The sequence below is a fragment of the Stigmatopora nigra genome, unplaced genomic scaffold (assembly GCF_051989575.1).
Source record: "Stigmatopora nigra isolate UIUO_SnigA unplaced genomic scaffold, RoL_Snig_1.1 HiC_scaffold_65, whole genome shotgun sequence".
NCBI classification, from domain to species: domain Eukaryota; kingdom Metazoa; phylum Chordata; class Actinopteri; order Syngnathiformes; family Syngnathidae; genus Stigmatopora; species Stigmatopora nigra.
Window position 1 is genome coordinate 60,708 of NW_027551643.1, and position 21,310 is coordinate 82,017.

The window sequence follows — 21,310 nt, forward strand, 5'->3', positions numbered from 1 at the left end:
GCTCGTTGTCGCTGAGCTGGCGCCACCAAAGAGGTTGGACGTGGTGGACACCACAGACAGCTCGTTGTCGCTGAGCTGGCCCAAGCCGGAGCACGACGGCGGAAGCCGCATCCAGTTCTACGTGGTGGAGGCCCGGCCCCGGGGGACGGACAAGTGGGTCCCGGTCGGCAACACCAAGAACCTCTCCTACGTCATGGACAAGCTCAACAAGGGCGACGAGTATCACGTCCGCGTGAGGGCAAAGAACCAGTCGGGCCTGAGCGGACCCAGGGAGACGCCGGCCCCGGTGACGGTCAAGGAGCCTCACGTCCCGCCGGCGGTCGACCTCAGCGAGATCACCAACCAGCTGATCACCTGCAGATCCGGCAGCACCTTCACCATCCGAGTGCCCATTTCCGGCAGATCCGCTCCCAAGGCGGCCTGGCGGCTGGAGGAGATGAGGCTGAAGAACATGGACCGAGTCTCCATCGGGGTGACCAAAGACTGGGCCAGCATATCCGTCAAGGAGGCCATGAGGGGCGACGGTGGCAAATATCACCTGACCCTGGAGAACGTGGCCGGAAGCCAGACCTTCACCATCGACGTGAACGTCATGGGCAAACCCGCCGCGCCGTCGGGCCCCGTCGCCGTCTCGGCCATCACTTCGGAATCCTGCGTGGTCAGCTGGGAGGCGCCGGAAGATGACGGCGGTACGGACGTCACCAACTACATAGTGGAGAAGCGAGAATCGGGTTCCACCGCCTGGCAGCTGATCAACTCCAGCGTGAAGCGGACGTCTCTGGACATCGCCCATCTCACCAAGTACATGCAGTACACCTTCAGAGTCTCTGCCGAGAACAGATTTGGCGTCAGCAAGCCCGCCGAGTTCGAGACCATCGTGGCCGAGCACCCGTTCGGTGAGTATAGCCCAGCCGAGCGATCATTCTTCCGCGGCAGAAGCCCCGCCCGGTGGTAACGTGCCGTCTGGACTCTTTGCAGCGCCGCCCGGGCCCCCGACCAGGCCGACCGTGTCCAATGTTTCCGCCAACGCCGTGACCTTGAAGTGGGAGGAGCCCTATCACGACGGCGGCAGCAGAGTCACCAGCTACTGGATTGAGAAGAAAGAGAGAAACAATATTCTCTGGGTGAGGCAGAACAAGATCCCATGCTTTGAGTACTTCTACCGGGCGGAGGAACTGGTAGACGGTCTGGAGTACCAGTTCCGAGTCTCCGCCATGAACGGCGCTAGTCTGAGTAAAGCCAGCGAAGCCTCCAAAGGAGCGGTCACCCAAAATCCCGTCGGTGAGTATCGCCGCCGGCACGTGACCTTACCGGAGCGGGGCTCCGCCGGGCCCGCCGGCTGACGCCGGCCCCACCGGCTAACGCCGGCCAAACTGCTCTCTTCCCAGATCCCCCGAGTAAGCCGGAGGTGACAAAAGTCACCAGGACCACGGTGTCGCTCAAATGGCCGGCTCCACTCAATGACGGCGGCAGTCCCATCGTGGGCTACGTTATCGAACGGAAGCCGTACACCCCCACGGGCGAGGGCCGCTGGCTCAAGTGTAACTACACAAATGTGACCGACACCTTCTACACCGTGACCGCTCTGGGAGAGGGAGAAGCGTACGTGTTCAGAGTCATCGCCAAGAACTCCAACCAGGTCTTCAGCAGCCCGTCCCAGTCCACGGGCTCGGTGCAGTGCATGACCGACTTTGGTGAGCCATCCTTTCCAGCAGAGTCGCCCATCGCCGGGTACACTCTATCTAACCCGCGTCGACGGTTCGGCCCCGATTATCCCGACAGAACCCCCGAAGGCTCAGCTGAAGTGAACTCCTCTCTGAAGTGGTTCTGGTCAGAGCGGGATCCGATCTGGTCCTGGACGCCGCGGTGGGCGGCAGACCCGGGCCCAAGGCTTCCTGGTCCAAGGGCAACAGGGAGCTGGACCTGTGCGAGAAGTACCACTTGCATTACACGCCCCAGCGGGCCACGGCCGTGGTCAAGTTCTGCGACAGGGACGACAGCGGCAAGTATATTCTCACCGTGAGGAATGCCAGCGGGACCAAGACTGCCGAGGTCAACGTCAAGGTGCTATGTGAGCGGGGGCCCCCCTCGCCACTCCTCGTCCAATTCCCGCCGGGGCCGCCAGGTGACCGGCGGCGCCGCCGCGTCCCTTCTTTGCAGACACTCCGGGGGTATGCCAAGGCGGCATCCAGATTGGCGGGCTGACCGAGGAGTCGTGCACCCTGAGCTGGAAGCCTCCCCTGGAAGACGGGGGCGACGAGGTCTCTCACTACCTGGTGGAGAGGAGAGACACCAACAGACTGACCTGGGTCTTCATGAACGCCGAGTGCAAGGAGCTGACCTGCGCCATCAGAGGCCTGTTCAAGAACACCGAATACTTGTTCAGAGTGCGTGGGATCAACAAGTACGGCGCCGGAGTCCCGCTTGTCTCGGAGCCCGTGCTGGCCAGAAACACCTTCAGTGAGTTCCCCCGTCCGTCCCAGCTCCGTCATACGCTCCGGGGGCGAGCGAGCGACACTCGCCTTCCCAGCGGAGCCCTCTTTCCCACCCGGGCCTCGAACAAAGCTCTCTTTTTTTCTCCAGCCGTGCCGAGTCCACCCGGCGCCCCAGAGATCCTGGCGTCCGGAAAGGACTTTGCCAGCGTGGAGTGGCTGAAGCCCGTTAGCGACGGCGGCAGCCCGTTGACCCACTACCTGCTGGAGAGACGGGAGAAGAAGAGCGCCCGCTGGGTGAAGGTGAACAGGAGCGGAGCACACTTGGACACCTCGCTGAAAGTCTCCGGTCTGACGGAAGGGAGCGTCTACCAGTTCAGAGTGACGGGCATCAACAAGGCCGGAGAGAGCCAACCCTCTCTACGTCGTGTGCAGAGTACCGACGTGTGAGTACCCCACCGGGGAGTCGTCTGGGACCCCCTTAGGTCCGACGCCGCCATCCTTTTGGTCATCCCGGCGTTTCCATCTCTTTACCACCGCTGCTCTTTTCCGGTTTAAAGGCACCCCCTCCCCGCCTTCGGCGCCTCGTATCACCGACACGCACGGCGACAGCATCGCCTTGGCCTGGTCTCGTCCCGCCGAAGACGGAGGGGCCGACGTCTTGGGCTACCTGCTGGAGATGCAGGAGTCCGGAACGGAGGAGTGGACCAGGGCCCACCAGAAAACGCTGCGCACCTCCGAGCACACGGTGACCGGACTTTGCTCGGGGAAGAAGTATCGCTTCAGAGCGGCCGGCGTCAACATCAACGGCACCGGAGACTTCAGCGAGCACAGCGCCGAGACCGAGCCGACCGAGAGGATCGGTACGTCGCCCGTTCGGGCCAAGGAAGAAAGGCCTAGGAACAACCGGAAGTGGGACGCCGTTAGATACCGGCGTTCCACTTCCATTTGTCGTGACGCCAAGTAGTCGAGTAGCTGGCTCAACTGACCTCATTTGACCTCCGCCCAACAGAAACGGCCGACTTTGACCTGCCCGGCGACTTGAAAAAGACCGTCTGCCTGCGTGCCGGCGGCTCCCTCCGCCTCTCTGTTAACGTTAGCGGGCGTCCCGCGCCGACCGTGGCCTGGACCAAGCCGGGCATCGATCTGAACAACCGGGGCTTCGTGGAGGTCACGCGCAAGTCCACCACGCTCATCGTCGACAAGGTCCACCGCTACGACGCGGGCAAATACACGCTAGTCGCCGAGAACTCTGCCGGGAAGCGGGAAGTCTTTGTGGTGGTCAAAGTCTACGGTGAGCCATCGCCGTCCCTCGTCCGAATGCCGTCGTGGCCGTCTCGGCACTCCTCGGCCGACGACAAACTCTGAATCCTTCCAGACACGCCGGGACCGACGGGAGCCATCCAGGTCAAGGAATTGACCAGAGAAGCCGCCACCATCACCTGGGAAGCGCCCACCGTGGACGGCGGGGCGCCCGTCAACAACTACATCATCGAGAGGCGCGAGGCATCCATGAGGGCCTACAAGACGGTGACCTCCAAGTGCAGCAAGACCTGCTTCAAAATCCAAGGCCTGCTGGAGGGCACGCTGTACTACTTCCGAGTCCTCCCGGAAAACATATACGGCGTGGGCGAGCCTCGCGAGACCCCGGACGTGGTCCTGGTTTGCGAGGTCCCTCACCCGCCGGCAAAACTGGAGGTGACGGACGTCACCAAGAGCAGCGTTTCCTTGGCCTGGGAGAAGCCCGAGCACGACGGGGGCAGCAGAGTGACCGCCTACGTCTTGGAGGCCTGCCAGTTTGGCGGCGACAAATGGATGAAGGTGGCCTCGCTGAAGATGACCGACTTTGAGCACACGGTGGAGAAGCTGAACGAGAAGGAGCAGTACTCCTTCCGAATCAAAGCCGTCAACAGCCGAGGTGCCAGCCAGGCCAAGGAGCTGGTGGCGCCCGTGACCGTGCAAGAGCAAAGAGGTGAGCGCTGGGGTGAACCCCAAATGTTTACTGGCTCTCTGCAGTCCTTGGCCTTTTTTTTGTAATCCTTTGATTTGTCTCTGCCAGTCATGCCCGCAATGGATTTCAGCAGCCTCCCCCAGAAGAGCATTCACGTGCTGGCCGGCAAGACGCTGGAGCTCCACTTGCCCATCGTCGGCAGGCCTCCCCCGTCCTGCCTCTGGTTCCTCGGTGAGGACAGGATCAAAATCACCGAGCGTGTCAAGATCCAGAGCGGCGGCAAGTTTTCCAAACTCACCGTCTCGGACGCAACCATCGACGACACCGGCGACTACGCCCTGGAGCTGAAGAACGCCGTCGGGGTCACCACCGAGGTCGTCCGAGTTGTCGTCCTCTGTAAGGAAAGCTTTCATTTGTCGTAACCCGAGCCGGACGTGGCGCCGGCTTTGGGACGAGCGGGTGGCTTGGAACTGACGGAATATCCTCCCTTCTCAGCCAAACCCGACCAACCCCAAGGAGCCATCCGATTGGACGAGATTGACGCCACCTCCGTCACCTGTAGCTGGGATCCCCCTCTCAGGGACGGCGGGGCTCCCGTCAGCGGCTACGTGGTGGAGCAGCGAGACGCCCACCGACCGGGCTGGGTCCCCATTTGTGGGTCGGTCAGCCGACCCACCTTCAAATTTCACAACCTGATCGAGGGAGACGAGTACGTCTTCCGCGCGGCCGCCTTCAATCGCTACGGCGTGGGGGAATTCTCGCAGTCTGACATCGTCACCTGCAAGAGCTTGACAAGTAAGTGCTCCTCCTCTATGGCCGTGAAGGCCGCCACCCCTTTTGGGAGGGGGCGGGCTGGCGTTAGCCCGTTCACCCGCACTCGCCTGACACCGACCGGTAGACAGCAGGGCTGTGGAGAGAAAAATGCGTCCTTATGGTACCACGTGCGTCGTTATGGTACCACGTGCGTCGTGCGTAACCCCCTTAACCCGCTGCCCTCCAAGCTAGGCGTGGACAGAAGCCAACCCGCTGTCCATCTTCAACAGATGTTTCCGGATCTCCCGGACGACCCACCGTCTTTGACGTTTCACGCGACGGAATGACCGTGGCGTGGAACCCGCCGGAAGAGGACGGAGGACTGGAGGTTTCCGGTTACATCATTGAGCGCAAAGAAGTCAGGTCTGACAGATGGGTGCGAGCCAACAGGAATCCCATCACCATGACCAGATACCGCTCGACAGAGTTAACTGAAGGTCTGGAGTACGAGCACAGAATTCTGGCCGTCAACGCCCGCAGAATAAGCAAACCGAGTTTGCCTTCCAAACCGGCGGTGGCAGCGGATCCCATTGGTGAGAGACCGCCCAAATCCCCCCCGTCTCATTGAAAGAATCTGGTGGGAGTCGGTAAAAAAAAAAAAGAAGGATTTTGCACTCCAAAAATGTGAGGTTTTTTTTGTTGTTTTCTCGGTCAGATCCACCCGGTTGTCCGCAGAACCCTCGGATTACAGAAACCACCAAGTCGTCCGTATCGTTGGCCTGGAGTCCCCCCGATGACGAGGGAGACGCAAAAGTGGACGGCTACCTGATCGAGATGCAGAAGGCGGGCACCGTGGCTTGGCTCAAATGCAACACCACTCCGTCTCTGATTTGCGAGTACACTTTGTCCAACATGCCGCAAGGAGACCAGTTCAAATTCCGAGTGCTGGCCTGCAACGCCGGCGATTGCGGCGAGGCCGCCGAAGTACCCGGGACCGTCTCGGTCACCGAGATGTCGGGTGAGCCGGCGCGCCGGGCACCGTCCAAACGCCTGGTCTTCGGCCAGCTGGGCCAAAAGTCTCACGCCTTGTTTTGCTCCCACAGAACCTCCCGATTATGAACTGGAGCTGAAATACAAGGATGTGTACGTGGTTCGCCACGGCGGCGTGGTCCGGCTCTCCCTCCCCGTCAAGGGAAAACCTCCCCCGAATTGCTCGTGGTCCAAGGACGGTGCGATCGTGTCCAACAGGGCCATGGTGGCGCACACCGAGGACACCAGCGAACTGGTGATCAAAGGGGCAGAGAGGACCGACTCGGGTGTTTACGAGCTCCTCCTTCAGAACAAAGTGGGCAAGAAGAAGGCCCAAATTAAGGTCAACGTCATCGGCCGCCCCGGCGCCGCCGAAGGACCGTTGACCTACGAGGAAATCCAGGCAAACTCGGTGAAATTGTCCTGGGGGGTGCCCGGCGACAACGGCGGCGCCGAGATACTGGGCTACATCATGGAACGGAGGGAGGTGTGCAGGAACGCCTGGTACACCGTGGACGGCAGGGTGACCGATACTCAGCTAGTGGTCAAAGGCCTGAAGGAGGGGACAGAATACCACTTCAAGGTTACCGCCGAGAACACTTACGGCATCGGTCCCTCTCTGAAGTCGGCGCAGCCGCTGGTTCCCCGGACTCCGCTCTGTAAGTATAGAGTAGAAGTGAATCACCGGCCCCCCGTGAGTCCCGTGAGTCGTTGACGTCTGCTCTGCCAAACAGGCCCGCCGGAATCCTCCGGCGCTCCGCCCGAGATCATGGATTTCACCAAGAACTCGGTGGCACTGGCCTGGTCCCGACCAAAGGACGACGGGGGTTCTCGCGTCACGGGTTACTACTTGGAGTACAAGGAGGTGGCCTCCGAGCAATGGCGCCGTCACTCCGCCAGGATTCTCTCCACCATGTTCACGCTGTCCGGACTCACAGAGGACGTGGACTATCATTTCCGCGTGGTCGCCCTCAACGATATCGGCGAGAGCGAGGCCGGACCCGCCTCCGATTCCGTCGTGTGCAAGGATCCCTTCGGTGAGTACCGCTCCCACGTGCCAAGTGGCGGACTAAGCCTAGAGCACGTCCACTAGAGTGTATTACAAAATGTTTTTTTGTTTTTGTTTGTTTTTTTGCAGATAAGCCGAGCCAGCCGGGCGAAATTGATACGACGCAAGTGACCAACAACACCATAAGCATTCACTGGCAAGCTCCAGAATGTGATGGTGGGAAGGAGGTCCTGGGATACTGGCTGGAATGTAGGAAGTCCACCGAAAGTAGCTGGCAGAAATGCAACAAGCAGAGGCTGAAAGAACAGGAGTTCACCATGCGCGGTCTGTCCGAAGCCACCGAATACGAGTTCAGAGTGTATGCCGAGAACGAGACGGGAATGAGCAGACCACGACGAAGCGCCGCTTGCGTCAAGACCAAACTGAGCGGTGCGTATAATAACCCCCGCGGCGGAGACGGCGCCGTGAGTAGGCGTCACGACAACGAGCTGACAGTTAACATTTGGTTTCTGCCCCCCCGTCCGCATGGCCCGCACAAGTGAAACCAAACCCAGTCTCAGAAAGGAAATGGACGAAGTCACCGAAAAACTGGGCCAGCCCGCCGTCATGAAGTGCCAGATTATCGGCAGGCCCATGCCCGAGATCCGGTGGTACCACGCGGGCAAGGAGATTGCCGAGTCGCGCAAATACGAGATGAGCTCCGACGGCCGCACCACTCCCTTTCCATCACAACCGACCGACAGGAGGACGAGGGAGCGTACACCTGCAAGGCCAGCAATGATGCCGGAGAAGCGGAAAGCACGGGAACGCTGGTCTTGGAAGCGGCTGCGGCCTTCAGCGCCGACCACCCGCTCAAGAGCACCTACTACGCCGGTCTGGGAACGACCCTTCGCATCCACGCCGCCTACGTTGGCCGCCCCATGCCCAAGATTACATGGCTCCACGAAGCCAAGACCCTGGAGGACTCGGACGACATTAGCATCGAGAGCACCGAGCATTACACCCACCTGGTCATCAAGAACGTGCAGCGCAGAGTCCACGGAGGAAAATACAGGATCCGACTGCACAACCACTTTGGCCGGGCCGACGCCGCCTTCAACGTGGAAATCCACGGTACGTGGCCGCCGTTACATTCCAGAGTCGCCCTGGTTGCATTCCAGAGTGGCCGCCGCTGACCACGCCGATTGCGTTTGTCGCGCAGACAAGCCTGACGCGCCCCAGGGTCCCATCGTTCTGGAGGCCCTCCTGAAGAACTCGGTGATCATCGGCTGGAAGGTCCCCAAGGACGACGGGGGTTGCACTGTCACCAACTACATCGTGGAGAAGCGCCAAGACAGGGAAGGAAGCCAGTGGGAGTTGGTGTCCTCCTCGGTGAACGGCACGTCTTGCCGGGTGCCCAACCTTACTAACAGCTGCCAGTATTTCTTCCGGGTCTATGCCCAGAATCGCTATGGCAACAGCAACCCCCTGGAACTGGCCTCGCCTATTGTCATCAAGACCCAATTGGGTGCGTTCGCGTCGGGCAAAAGGAAAATAGTTAAAAAATAAAAAAAAAAAAGCCAGGACAAATCGTGGCCTGTTTGACTGACCAACGGCTGTCGTTTTTCCACAGAGAAACCATCTGCGCCTCTGGCAGTGGTGGTTTCTGCCATCACCAAGGACTCCTGCGTGCTTTCCTGGAAGCCTCCGCTCAGCGACGGCGGCTCCAAAATCAAGAGCTATTGCCTGGAGAAGAAGCAAAAGAAGGACAAGAAGGAATGGGGCGAATGGACGCCCGTGACCACGGGCGAGATCAAACACACGGTCTTCTCCGTCAAGCATTTGTCGGAGGGCGCCGAGTACGTGTTCCGGGTCAAGTGCGAGAACCTCGGGGGACAGAGTGACTACAGCGAGGAGAGTGGCGCCATCGTGCCGGCCACGGCCGTCGACGTCCGCGCGCCCGCTTTCAAGGAGGAGCTGAGGAGCATGAGCGTGAAGTACAAGAGCAACGCCACGCTGGTCTGCAAGATCACGGGACAACCCAAACCCGTGATCAAATGGTTCCGACGAGGAAAGGAGATGTGTTCGGATGGAACCAAGATCCAGGAATTCAAGGGAGGTTACCACCAATTGGTCGTCGCCCAAGCTGACGAGGAGGACTCCACCGTCTACCAGATCAGGGCCACTAACCAAGGAGGGTCCATTTGCGCTACCGTCTCTCTGGATGTCGAAGGTAAGCACACCAGTCACTAGTGCATTCTATTTCTCTCTCTCTCCGTCTCTCTCTCTCTCCGTCTCTCTCTCTCTCTCTCTCTCTCTCTCTCTCTCTCTCTCTCTCTCTCTTTCTCTCTCTCTCTCTCTCTCTCTGTCTACACCTTTCCCCGTTGGTCTCCGGCCACTGCTTCTTGGCCCGGCGCGTTGTTCTCCTCGCATTGACCGCCTCTTTTTTCTCTGTGAGCAGTTCCTGCTAATATCAACCTCCCCAAGAACCTGAAGGACAAAGAAGCTATTCCTGCCCTGCGAGGAGAGATGGTCAACATCAAGATACCTTTCGGAGGCAAGCCGGATCCGGATCACCTGGCAGAAGGGGCAAGATCTCATCGACAGCAACGGCCACTACCAAGTCATCGTCACGCGATCCTTCACTTCTCTGCTCTTCCCCAACGGCGTGGAGAAGAAGGACGCCGGCTTTTACATCGTCTGCGCCAAGAACCGATTTGGAATCGATCAGCAGACGGTGGAGCTGGATGTGGCGGATGTGCCCGACGCCCCCAGGGGCGTCCAAGCCAGCGACGTCTCCAGAGACTCGGTGGCCCTGAACTGGGTGGCTCCGGCCAACGACGGCGGCAGCAAGGTCGTCAGCTACGTCATCGAGAAGTGCCCCACCACCTCGGAGCGGTGGGAGCGCGTGGCTCAATCTCGCGACACCCGCTACACGGTGGTGGGCCTCTTCGGAGGGACCGGCTACCAGTTCAGGGTCATCGCCGAGAACAAGTTTGGACAGAGCGCGCCGTCCGAGGCCGGCGGCCCCGTCGTGACCAAGGAGGACAAATCCAGGGTGCTGCTGTACGACAGGGAGGTGGACGAGGCGGGGCACGTTCCCAGGGGCAAAGCGCCGCACTCGGACGCAAAGAACCTGCACGGCAAATTCGCCATCGCCGAAGAGCTGGGAAGGGGTCAGTTTGCCATCGTCCACCGTTGTGTGAGCGTCGGCTCCGACAAGACCTACATGGCCAAATTTGTCAAGGTCCGGGGTGCCGATCAGGCCCTGGTCAAGAAGGAAATTGCCACGCTCAACCTGGCCAGGCACGCCAACTTCCTCCTCCTCCACGAGTCCTTTGAGAGCCCCGAGGAGCTGGTGATGATCTACGACTTTGTCTCGGGCGCGGACATCTTCGAGCGCCTCCACGCCGCCGACTTTGAGCTCAACGAGCAAGAAATTGCCAATTACCTCCGGCAGATTTGCTCGGCCCTGCACTTCCTGCACGCTCAGAGCTACGGGCATTTCGACGTCCGCCCCGAGAACGTGGTGTACGAGACCAGAAGCGGCAGCCGCGTCAAAATCATCGAGTTGGGCCAGTCCAGGAACCTGATGCCCGGAGAGCAGATCAAGATCCAGTACACCACCGCCGAGTACGCCACCCCCGAGATCCACCGTGGCGATGCCGTGAGCGCCGTCACCGACATGTGGTCGGTGGGCGTCCTGGCCTACGTGCTCCTCTGCGGGCTCAACCCCTTTGCGGCCGAGACCCACCAGCAGATGATCGACAACATTTCCAACGCCGCCTACGGTTACGACGACGAATCCTTCCAGCGGTCAGCGTGGAAGCCATGGACTTTACGGACCGCCTGATGACCAAAGAGCGCAAGCATCGCATGACCTCCGCCGAGGCGCTGGCGCACCCGTGGCTCTCCGCCCCCCGGAAAGTCTGAGCGGGAGAAGCATCCCCAGCGACAGACACGGGCGGTACTACCGGGCCGCCGCCTAGAAGGAATGGAGCACGGTGGTCTCTGCGGCCCGTGTGGCCAGCGGTGGCTCAGTCAGATCCCAACGCGGAGTGCTGGTGGCCAAGGTGAAGATCGCCCCCTTCGAGCACGGACCGGTGGGAGGCCAGCTGGGCCACCGGGCGGCCGCCGAGGGCGACGACGTCAAGTTCGTCTGCAACATCGACAACTACGACGGCGCCACCGAAGTCACTTGGTACTGCGGCGTCAGGCAGCTGGAAGCCGGCGACAAGTACGCCGTCCACTACGAGGACGGCACGGCCACCCTGGCCGTAGCCGGCGTGACCAGGGCCGACGACGGCACGTACAGTTGCAAGGTGGTCAACGAGTACGGCGAAGACAGCGTCTACGGCGAGCTGTTTGTGGACGGCGTCCGCTCCTACCGCCGCTTCTTCACCGCCCGCGCCGTCAAGAGGACCAAGCGGCGAATGGACGCGGCCCGAATGCTTCAGAAGCCGCCCGAGTTCACCCTGCCCCTTGTCAACCACCGGGCCCACGTGGGCGAGGACGTGCGCTTCAGCGTGACCGTCACCGTGCACCCCGAGCCCCGTGTGACCTGGCACAAATCGGGCCAGAGGCTGATCCCGGGAGAGGACGACAAAAAGTACACCTTCCTCAGCGACAAGGGCCTGTACCAGCTCATCGTCCGCGCGGCGGACCACGACGACGACGCCGAATACAGCGTGACGGCCCGCAACAAGTACGGGGACGACAGCTGCAAGGCCCATCTCACCGTGGTCCCTCGGCCCAAACCGGCCGACCTCACCCTCAGGCCCATGTTCAAGCGTCTCCTGGCCAACGTGGAGTGCAAGGAAGGCCAGGACGTTCGCTTCGAGATCCGGGTGTCGGGCCGCCCCGCACTCAAGTGGGAAAAGGACGGCGCGCCCGTGGCCTTTGGCCCGTCTATCCAACTGGTCCACGAAGGCTTGGATTACTTCATTATACACGTGAGAGACACTCTGCCCGAAGACTCGGGCCTGTACAGGGTGACCGCCACCAATTCGGCCGGATCGGCCAGTTGCCAGGCCACGCTTCGGGTGGAACGGGTCGCTCGCGTCAAGAGGGACGACGAGAGCGGACCGAGGCAGGATCCGGGCTCGGCTCAAAAGGAAGCGCTGGACAAGAAGGTGCGGCTTCATCAGATTTTGACCGACACCGTGGTCCTCCCTCTGCCGCCGGCCGCGGCACAGGCGGTCAGGGAGGCGGCCACCGCCTACAAGCCCGCCGTGGCCACTAAGAAGAGCGAAAAGACCCAGGCCCAGGTGAAGCTGGAGAAAGCGGAGAGAAAGAAACGGGCCGACGAGAAGAGACTGCGCATGCCCTACGACGTGCCGGCGCCGCGGCCCCTCGACCCGCTGGCGCTGGAAGAGGACATGGAGATCCAACACTTCCGGCCTCTCTCCTACATGAAGTGGTACAGGAAACTCAGGGACCAGTACGAGTTCCCCGAGCCCCTGGAGAAAGTCCAACGCAAGAGGATGAAGCCGATTCGTCTCTCCAGGTGGGAGCGCTTCTACGAGGTGCCCGTGAGGATCAAAGACCAGTACAAGCCAAAGTGGCGCATCCCCTCGGCCACCCGGGACGACCTGGAGACGGTCAGGCCCTCCAGGCGCCGCACGCCTTCCCCAGGAACCGACTTCTACCGCCGAGTGCGAAGAAGGTCGCTGGGCGACCTGTCGGACGAGGAGCTGCTGCTGCTGCCGGTCGGCGAATATCTGTCCGTCAAGAGGACGGAGGAGGAGCGCCTTCGCCTGGAGGTGGGAGAGCCGGAGCTCGGCTACTCGGCCTCCCCGCCCGGCCTGAGCCCCGTGCGCTTCCGAGCGTCGTCGCCCGTCAGGGTGCGCGCCGTCGTCGACCGGGAGACGAAGCCGGCCCCAGCTTCCTCGACCTGCGTCAGCGCCACGACAAGGCCACGTGCAAACCTCCCGGACAGAAGCAGAGAGTGTACGAAGACAGAGAGGATCAGGAGCTACTCCGACCTCACGCCACCGCCCACAGAATCACCACCTACAAGAGCCAACTCAAGCGAATGGAGTTGGAGGAGAAGAGCCAAAGTTTTCAAAAGGACACCCGCCGCGTGGCGGTGGCGGCGTCGGCGGCGGTGGCGGCGGCGGCAAGAGCTTCGGAGTCCACCTGGTCCGAGCACGTGACGTTTCACGCCGCCGAATATATCCCCAAAGTTGTCAAGAAGCTCCCCGAGGCGGAGAGCGAAACTCCCCGCTGGGAAAAGCCGGTGGTGTCGGAGTCTGCCTTGCCCCAGGTGGATTTTCTCTCCCGCTACGAGGAGAGAAAGCAGACGCTCAGGTCTGAGCGGAGATGCGTCCAGCCAACGCCGGAGTCTCCTTTCAGCCTGGACCACGTCCCGCGCATGGGCATCCGCTTGCGCTCTCAACGCGTGGCCGCCGGTTCCGACGCCCGTTTCACCCTCAACGTCCAAGCCAAACCGGAGCCCAGAGTCAAGTGGTTTCATGACGGCAAAGATGTGGTGCCGGGCGCCAAATACCGCATCGCCAACTCGGGCGGACTGCTGACGCTCCAGATCAACGACTGCGTGACCACAGACGCCGGCACCTACTCGGTGGTGTGCGGAAACATCAAAGGGGAGATCTCCGACAGCGCCACTTTGGACGTGGTGGAGAGATACGCCGCCTTCTCTTGCGCCCGCGGGGACGAGGAGCCGCCGTCATGCCGTCCCGCCGATCCCACCCGACCGGACGCCTACCACATCTCGTCGACGACCGCCGAGGAATCGCCGGCCCAATCCGTGGGGGTGGTGGAGAGAGCGCGGCCCGCCCAAATCCTGAACACGCCGCAGTCTCTGAGTGTCGAGGAGAGAGATCCCGCCAGATTCACCTGCGACCTGGACGGTGACCCGGCTCCTTCCGTGGCATGGCTTCGCGGGGGCGTGGAGCTGGGGTCCTCTGCCCGTCACCGTGTCGTCTCCACGCGGTACGGCCCCTCCCTTGAGATCTTGTCCGTGCTGGTGTCCGACCAAGGAAGTTATACTTTAATGGCAGTAAATCCCGCCGGTAAGCAGGAAGCCCATTTTACTCTGACTGTTGGAAAATCCCAGTCCCGGCAAAAAGTGACGGCCTTCCCGAGAGTCGCCTCTCCCGAAGCCGAGTGCCCCGAACCTGTCGAGAGCGGGCGGCCGATGGAGTCTCTCTCCTCTCCTGAACCGGTCAAGACGCCGCAGCGGATCAAGTCCCCCGAAGATGTCCAAACGCCGCAGCGGATCAAGTCCCCCGAAGATGTCCAAACGCCGCAACGGATCAAGTCCCCCGAACCGGTCAAAACGCCGACACGGATCAAGTCCCCCGAACCCGTCAAAACGCCGACACGCATCAAGTCCCCCGAACCCGTCAAAACGCCGACACGCATCAAGTCCCCCGAACTCGTCAAAACGCCGACACGCATCAAGTCCCCCGAACCCGTCAAAAGCCCGCAAAGGATGAAGTCCCCGGAGGCCGTCAAGTCGCCTGGCGCCAAATCTCCGCCGCCGCCGTCCGTTGCTGAAATCAAATCATTGAAAGGAGCGGCATCGGGGTTAGGGTTCAAGGACAACTCGGCCGTGAGTATTTTCCTTTTTCTGCGCTCCAACGTTGCCAGTCGCCTCCTCCCCGTTCTTCACGTGGCCCCGGTCCTTCGCAGGTTTCGGCCACATCCGACTTGACCACGAGCCGCACCGACGAGGCCTACTCTGTGGAGATACGCCGAGCGACGGCAGCGGAAAGCGGAAAATACACCGTGGAGGCCAGAAACCAGCTGGGTCAGTATTCGTCCACTTCCGCTTTCAACCTCCTCGGTAAGTAGTTACAATTGTGACGCCACGGAAAACGTACCCGCCGGCAAACGTGCTGTTCCCATTCCCGCAGGCCATGCAGAAGTAGCCACCCAAGAGACGACACACCTGGAACAAAAAACCGAAGCTTTCTCAACCTCTTCCGTCCAGGTGAAGACCACGGCCACGCGCTCCACCACTTTTAGCTCCACCGAGACAAAGAGCGTGCGCGTGGAAGCCTCCTCTTCTATCTCGCAGAGCCAGCGTGCAGCCGAACTTAGCTTCTTGTAAATAGGAACTTTTTTGTACCAAATTTGACATTCATGGAGTGACATTCGCATTCATGGATTGACATTCACATTCATGGATTGACATTAGTCCATCGTCCAACTAGCGTCTCGAATTGTTTTGAAACACGACGACACTTTTGCAGTTCCGTGTACATAATGTATATAGCCGGATCGGACGGTTATGCCAAATGTCTGCCTTGTTATTTCTAGCAAGAATATGAAGTGAAAGAGTGAACGCAAATGCGCTTCAGCGGGGGAAAGTCCCACACGGAACGAATACCCTGGCAAGCGTGGAAACCAAATCCCTGCGCCTCAACGCTACGTTGATGTCTAAGATGGCCTCGGCGGGTGGAGCGTCTCCCCGCCAAAGTTCAATCACCGGTGAAAGCAACCTCTGCTTTTTTTGACTCGTGTCGCCATTACTGTTTCCCGCCAAGGCGAGTCCCCCAGCGCCACTTGCGTCACCCTCTCGTGAGAGGCCTCGGCGGATTTCACTCTTGCTTTGGCTCGGAGCGACCATTCATTTTGTGACCAGCGGAGCGCGCGAGTGGCCTGCTCTTTCCCCTTGACATAGTGGCGCCGCTCCCGCCCGCAATGGTCCCCGGGGCCTTTCCCCAGCCTGGTTGCCCGACTATATCTGGGGGCAGTATAGTGGCGTACCCTCTCGGAGGATCTGGCTCGTTAGCGTGTTTGTGTGTGTGTGTGTGTGTGTAGCTTTCAGTCGGCATTGCCTCGTGCGCCTGCCGGCGGAAGCTTTTTTTTTCTTCTTCTTTTCTTTACTTGGTCCTCCTTGAGTGTTTGTTTGTCGTTTTGTTTTAATAAAGCATGATTTCAGCACCACACATTCTCTGGCCTGTTTTCTGACCAAAATACTGTGAATCACTTCTGGGTGGCGCTGTCAGGAGCGCCCAGTTTTGTCCCTCCTTGTTGGGTCCGAAATAACAGATCAACGCAATTACCAACCGTGCACCAAGGAAAAACGAGGCAGAGACTGTGTTATATTTTAAAGGCACCGGCCGGCGGAAGAGAGGTCGAGGCGCGAGGTGGTATCTCGCGCTCGGCTCGGTGGTTCTCTCTTATCTTTTCGAGGTGGAGGATGCCTTTATTGAATTTCACCATGATGTCTGATAGGTCTGAGAATACAACTTCAGCCGCAGGTTAAGAAAGAGTGAGAACAATTTCAATAGGAAATAGGTTTATTACCGGACTGCAGAATGGAGAGTAAAAGCTCTAACAGTGGAGTCCTGTTCAGCACGATGTTCCTGCAACTCTCTCTGAATGAACAGTGTGTCCGTCTTTATATAGCAAGAAGAGGGCAATATTTCTAAGACAGCGAGGTAGGATAGAGTTTATGCAAACAAACTTTAGGCTGATATGGTGAGACATTTGCAGGACTAAGTTGTATACAAACACGATATTTTTTATAGCTCACACAAAATGCCGTGGCCTATCTTACATTGCGTGATTCGAACAAACAATTGCAAGGTCAGCTAGTTGGACTATCTTGCATTTCGCGATCTTAACAAACAATAATAAAATCAAGTTGGCCAGTCTACCTTACACTCTACGATCTAAACAAATAGTTGCAAGGCCAGCTAGATGGACTATCTTGCATTTCGCGATCTTAACAAACAATAATAAAATCAAGTTGGCCAGTCTACCTTACACTCTACGATCTAAACAAATAGTTGCAAGGCCAGCTAGATGGACTATCTTGCATTTCGCGATCTTAACAAACAATAATAAAATCAAGTTGGCCAGTCTACCTTACATTCTACGATCTAAACAAATAGTTGCAAGGCCAGCTAGTTTGGCCTTTCCTACATCCCATTGTCTTAACAGGCAATTGTAAAACCAGTTTGGCCACCTGGTTCGGCATGAACAATCAATTATTAAGCCAGTTGGCTAAGTCTATCCCACAATGTCACGGAAAAGTACAGAAGTTGAGATTATAGGCATCATGGAAAAATACAACAGTTGAACACTGAGGCTAGTTGAGAAGATATTATAGACATCATGGAAGAGCATAAGATGAGGACAGAGATTATAGACGGGGTGTTCTTTAGAAATGCACATTATATTAAGACTCCTGTTTTAAGCAACTTCACACTCCTGGCCTGCAACGACACCAAGGAGGTCACCTCGGAGCAGGCCGCGGCGTCCTTGTCATCGGGCTCCTCTGCGTCCGGCGACGGCAACTGGACGGCCGAGGCCAAAGTCACGCTCACACCTTTCATCAACGGAGGTACGTGTGCGCCACAACACCATGTCCAGAAACCGTTACTTGCACTTTTTTTTATCAAATCATCTTTGTCTCATGAGAAAAAGCCAAGGTGGAGCCCATCTATTCGCCACGCTCATCTGTTGCTCACACGATCGTCACTGTCCCGTGTTCCCGTTAGTTTGAAGAAGTTGGTGTCAGAGAGCTGTCCTTTAACAAAGGAGGGTCTCTGACAGGGCCCCAGGGGAAACAAGTCCCAGAATATATGACAGGCTGATGATTGGCTCCAGAAGGAGGGTTTGGACATTTTATATGAAGTGCTAAATGTATACTAGAGTGATTGTTAAAAAATATATATCCACTCTCACCAGTCTGCATACCTTTCCCATTTCTTACTCTGAAAATGTACATTGTTTATTATATCACCCAAGTCTTGTATACGTTCTATACATTCCACACTTATCTTGAGACCCATTATTCCTTCTTCCTAGCTGCACAAGAAACCGCAAAGATCTCAAGGCCTAGGTACTAAATCATGTGAATTAAAAGACGAGCAAGCTTTAAAAAATCTTAATATAAAAATTCCTTTGTAACTGAAACCCACCCACACATTTTCAGATTCATGCCCACTGTGAGAGAGAGTTAGCATACAAACCGTCTTTTTATTTATTTATCTTTTACAGCGATTTTGAAGTGTTACTGTCAACTCAATCTTTAAACTCTTCAATTTATAAACAAGCAACCAAAATGTCCGGAGGTCGAAACTATAGAGATAAAATTAAACTCACTAAATGTTTTCGCTAATCATTGTAATTATACTTGTTTACGAGGGGCAATGTTCTGATACTACTTGCATGTTAAATGTAAGATATATCCCCTACGGCGTACAACTGTGAACCTGTATAAAATCTCGCGAGAAATTAAATAACCGCATATAAGTATTTTATTTTGAAAAACGGAAGTCTCCATTTTGAAGGGACGCAATGACGTCACTTCCTTTTTCGCCACGGTCCTCTCAAACGGCACGATGTTAGCGAGCTCCAAATGTTTGTCGGAAGAATTTGGACTGTGTTCGTCCGTAAAAGAACGTGAGTACATTCTATCCTAATAACTCTAAAGTTGGCTATTTGTATCTCTGTGTTGTACATGCGCCGCAGTTGCAATGTTGCCCGAATCATGACCGTAGTAAGTTACTGTATTGACCACATGGCCGCCATGTCTGGTCGGCGTTTGGCTTTGAGGTTTGGTAATTATCTCCTTGCAATTGATTTCTCTCTCTTTATTGCGTTTAGTGGGACGTTCTTTCGGCTTTAGTAGCATTTTAACCTGTAACCTTTTTTGGTAGGCGTGATAGACCTCGAATTTGCCCATTTAAATGTTAGCATTCCGGACGTGAGGCTTTTGTTCAAAATGGCGACTATTAAAAAAAAGTTCATTCGTTCGTTCCTCTAATCTGCCATTTATTGACAAAGTAACATGTCTAGTGGGTTAATATTACTAAAATGTGTTTAATAGTAGTGCTTAAATTATACAGATTTTGAAGGGGAGGGAGAGAGAGATACAGAGAGAAATGGGGTTTATTGCCACCCTCTGAAAAACAAAAGACAGGATATTGAATTGGAAAATAACGTTTTATTTCTTCTAATTCGACATATATTTATAAAGTAACACAAAAATAGTAGTTTAATATTACCAAAATGTTTACTTTGAAGACCCGGATAATAGTACTATGAAGACCCTAACAGTAGTACTATGAAGAGCCGAACAATAGTACTATGAAGACCCGAATAATACTACTACTACTAATATTCATTATCTTTGCAATTTTCCACTGCCTACTATTATTCCGGTGCCTACTATTATTCCGGTGCCTACTATTATTCGGGTGTTCATAGTAATAGTAGTACTAAAATTATACAGATTTCGAAGGGGGCTGGATGTTAATCCTTTCCCACCCTCTGGGAAAAAAAACAAGAGGATATTGGATTGAAACAATGTTGTATTTCTTCTAATCCACCATCTATTGACAAAGTAACACAAAACTAGTGTTTAATGTTATTAAAATGTGTTTTATAGTAGTACTAAAATTATACAGATTTTTGAAGGGGGAGAGAGAGAGAGAGATGGACTCCAACCCTTTTTTCACATCAACAGGCTCGTTTCAAAGCAACATTTTTTAAATAAACTTGGAAAATAAGTTTAATCTAACCTTACACTAAACATAATTCTAATTTTGTTCTGCATTTTCATATCTTCCTTTTTCCCGGCCGGCCGGGTTCGCTGTTTATTCCGCTTCCAACCTGATTTTCACTATCGATGGGCTGTTTGCTTTCATATTCCCTTCAAAATATTCCGAAAATGATGCACACAAATGTCCTCACAATGGGATAACGCACGACCACTTGCCAACGATAAGTAATATATATTCCTCGTAATAGAGATCGCTACGCCATTTGCGCGAGCGACGGGGGGAAAACACTGTTATACACGAAAGAGATGCAGCAAAAAAGACTAGTGCGCTATAGTCAAACAGCTACATGTCTTGCTTTCTCGTATCTCGAAATTGGTCTTGTATCTAGAGATTATTTGCTCGAAACTTTACTCGTATCTCTAATTGCTCGTATGTCGAGCTACCACTATATATTGTCAATTTTAAATGATAATATATATTGTTGTGCCTTGTATTTTTTTCAAGGTAAAAAGTACTGCAGCTGTAAATAGTTTGGGAAACACGTTCTAACTCCATACCACTTTACAGGTTCTTCTGGGCGCCAACGCAAGTCGTCTCAAGATGTCGTCTCATGTAAGTTTCTTTGAATTGATTTGACTTTTAATTGACTAACTCTAACCCTCAAACTAGTTTATTCGTAGGCATGATTGATGACATAACCCGCAATTGGTCTTGAAACCCAAAATGCCTCCCATACGCTTTGATTTAAAAAGTATTTCCCATTAATATGGTCTCTACCTGCCATCTTGTGGCTGTTTTGAAAAAGTTCACCATACAATTATTTTCCCGACCAAAAACTCAGCCACACCCTCTTTGATTTGAAAATTACTTCCCAGTAATATGATCTCTTGCTGCCATCTTGTGGCCGTTTGGAAAAAGTGCACCCTGCAATTATTTTTTTCCGACCCAAAAACCCTGCAATATTGTCCAGTAATGTGGCGCCCCAAAAGAGGTGACACCTCCCCCCCCCCCACACACACACACACACACAGAGTCGGTCATTAAAAGGCTTTCGGTTTGTGTGATAGATGGCACTTCCCCCCCCCCCCCCCCCCATTTTGTCATCCAGAGTGGCACGAGTTGTCGTCAGACGAAGAATCTAAAGACCAGGACGATTCCCGGTAGGCGTGCCAGGAGGCCGTCTATCCATCTGTTTTCCAGGGAGAGAGAGAGAGATGGACTCCAACCCTTTTTGCACATCAACACGCTCGTTTCAAAACAACATTTTTTAAATAAACTTGGAAAATAAGTTTAATCTAACCTTACACTAACCATAATTCTAATTTTGTTCTGCATTTTCATATCTTCCTTTTTCCCGGCCGGCCGGGTTCGCTGTTTATTCCGCTTCCAACCTGATTTTCACTATCGATGGGCTGTTTGCTTTCATATTCCCTTCAAAATATTCCGAAAATGATGCACACAAATGTCCTCACAATGGGATAACGCACGACCACTTGCCAGAGCCCTGGCGCCCTTCACCTTTGGGGCCTCGATCATCGCCACGGCCGGAGGGATCAGATCGGCTTCCGCCAGCATCTCGGACAACGTCAATACCTTCTCCTCCCCCCGACCGCCTCCCTTCTCCTCCCCCGACCGCCCCCTTTCTCCTCCCCCCGACCGCTGCCCCCTC

At 55.9% G+C, this 21,310-nt stretch overlaps 1 long non-coding RNA gene and 1 pseudogene across 1 annotated transcript; both read left to right on the forward strand.

Moving 5' to 3' along the window:
• The window catches only part of LOC144193093 (titin-like), a 41,963-nt pseudogene extending 25,894 nt beyond the window's left edge, over positions 1-16,069 (forward strand).
• A 2,337-nt stretch (positions 16,070-18,406) lies between these two features.
• Positions 18,407-20,945, forward strand: LOC144193092 (uncharacterized). Its single transcript, XR_013325602.1, has 3 exons — positions 18,407-18,538; positions 20,209-20,253; positions 20,750-20,945. It is a non-coding gene; the product is annotated as an uncharacterized LOC144193092 (long non-coding RNA).
• The last annotated feature ends 365 nt before the right edge of the window (positions 20,946-21,310 follow it).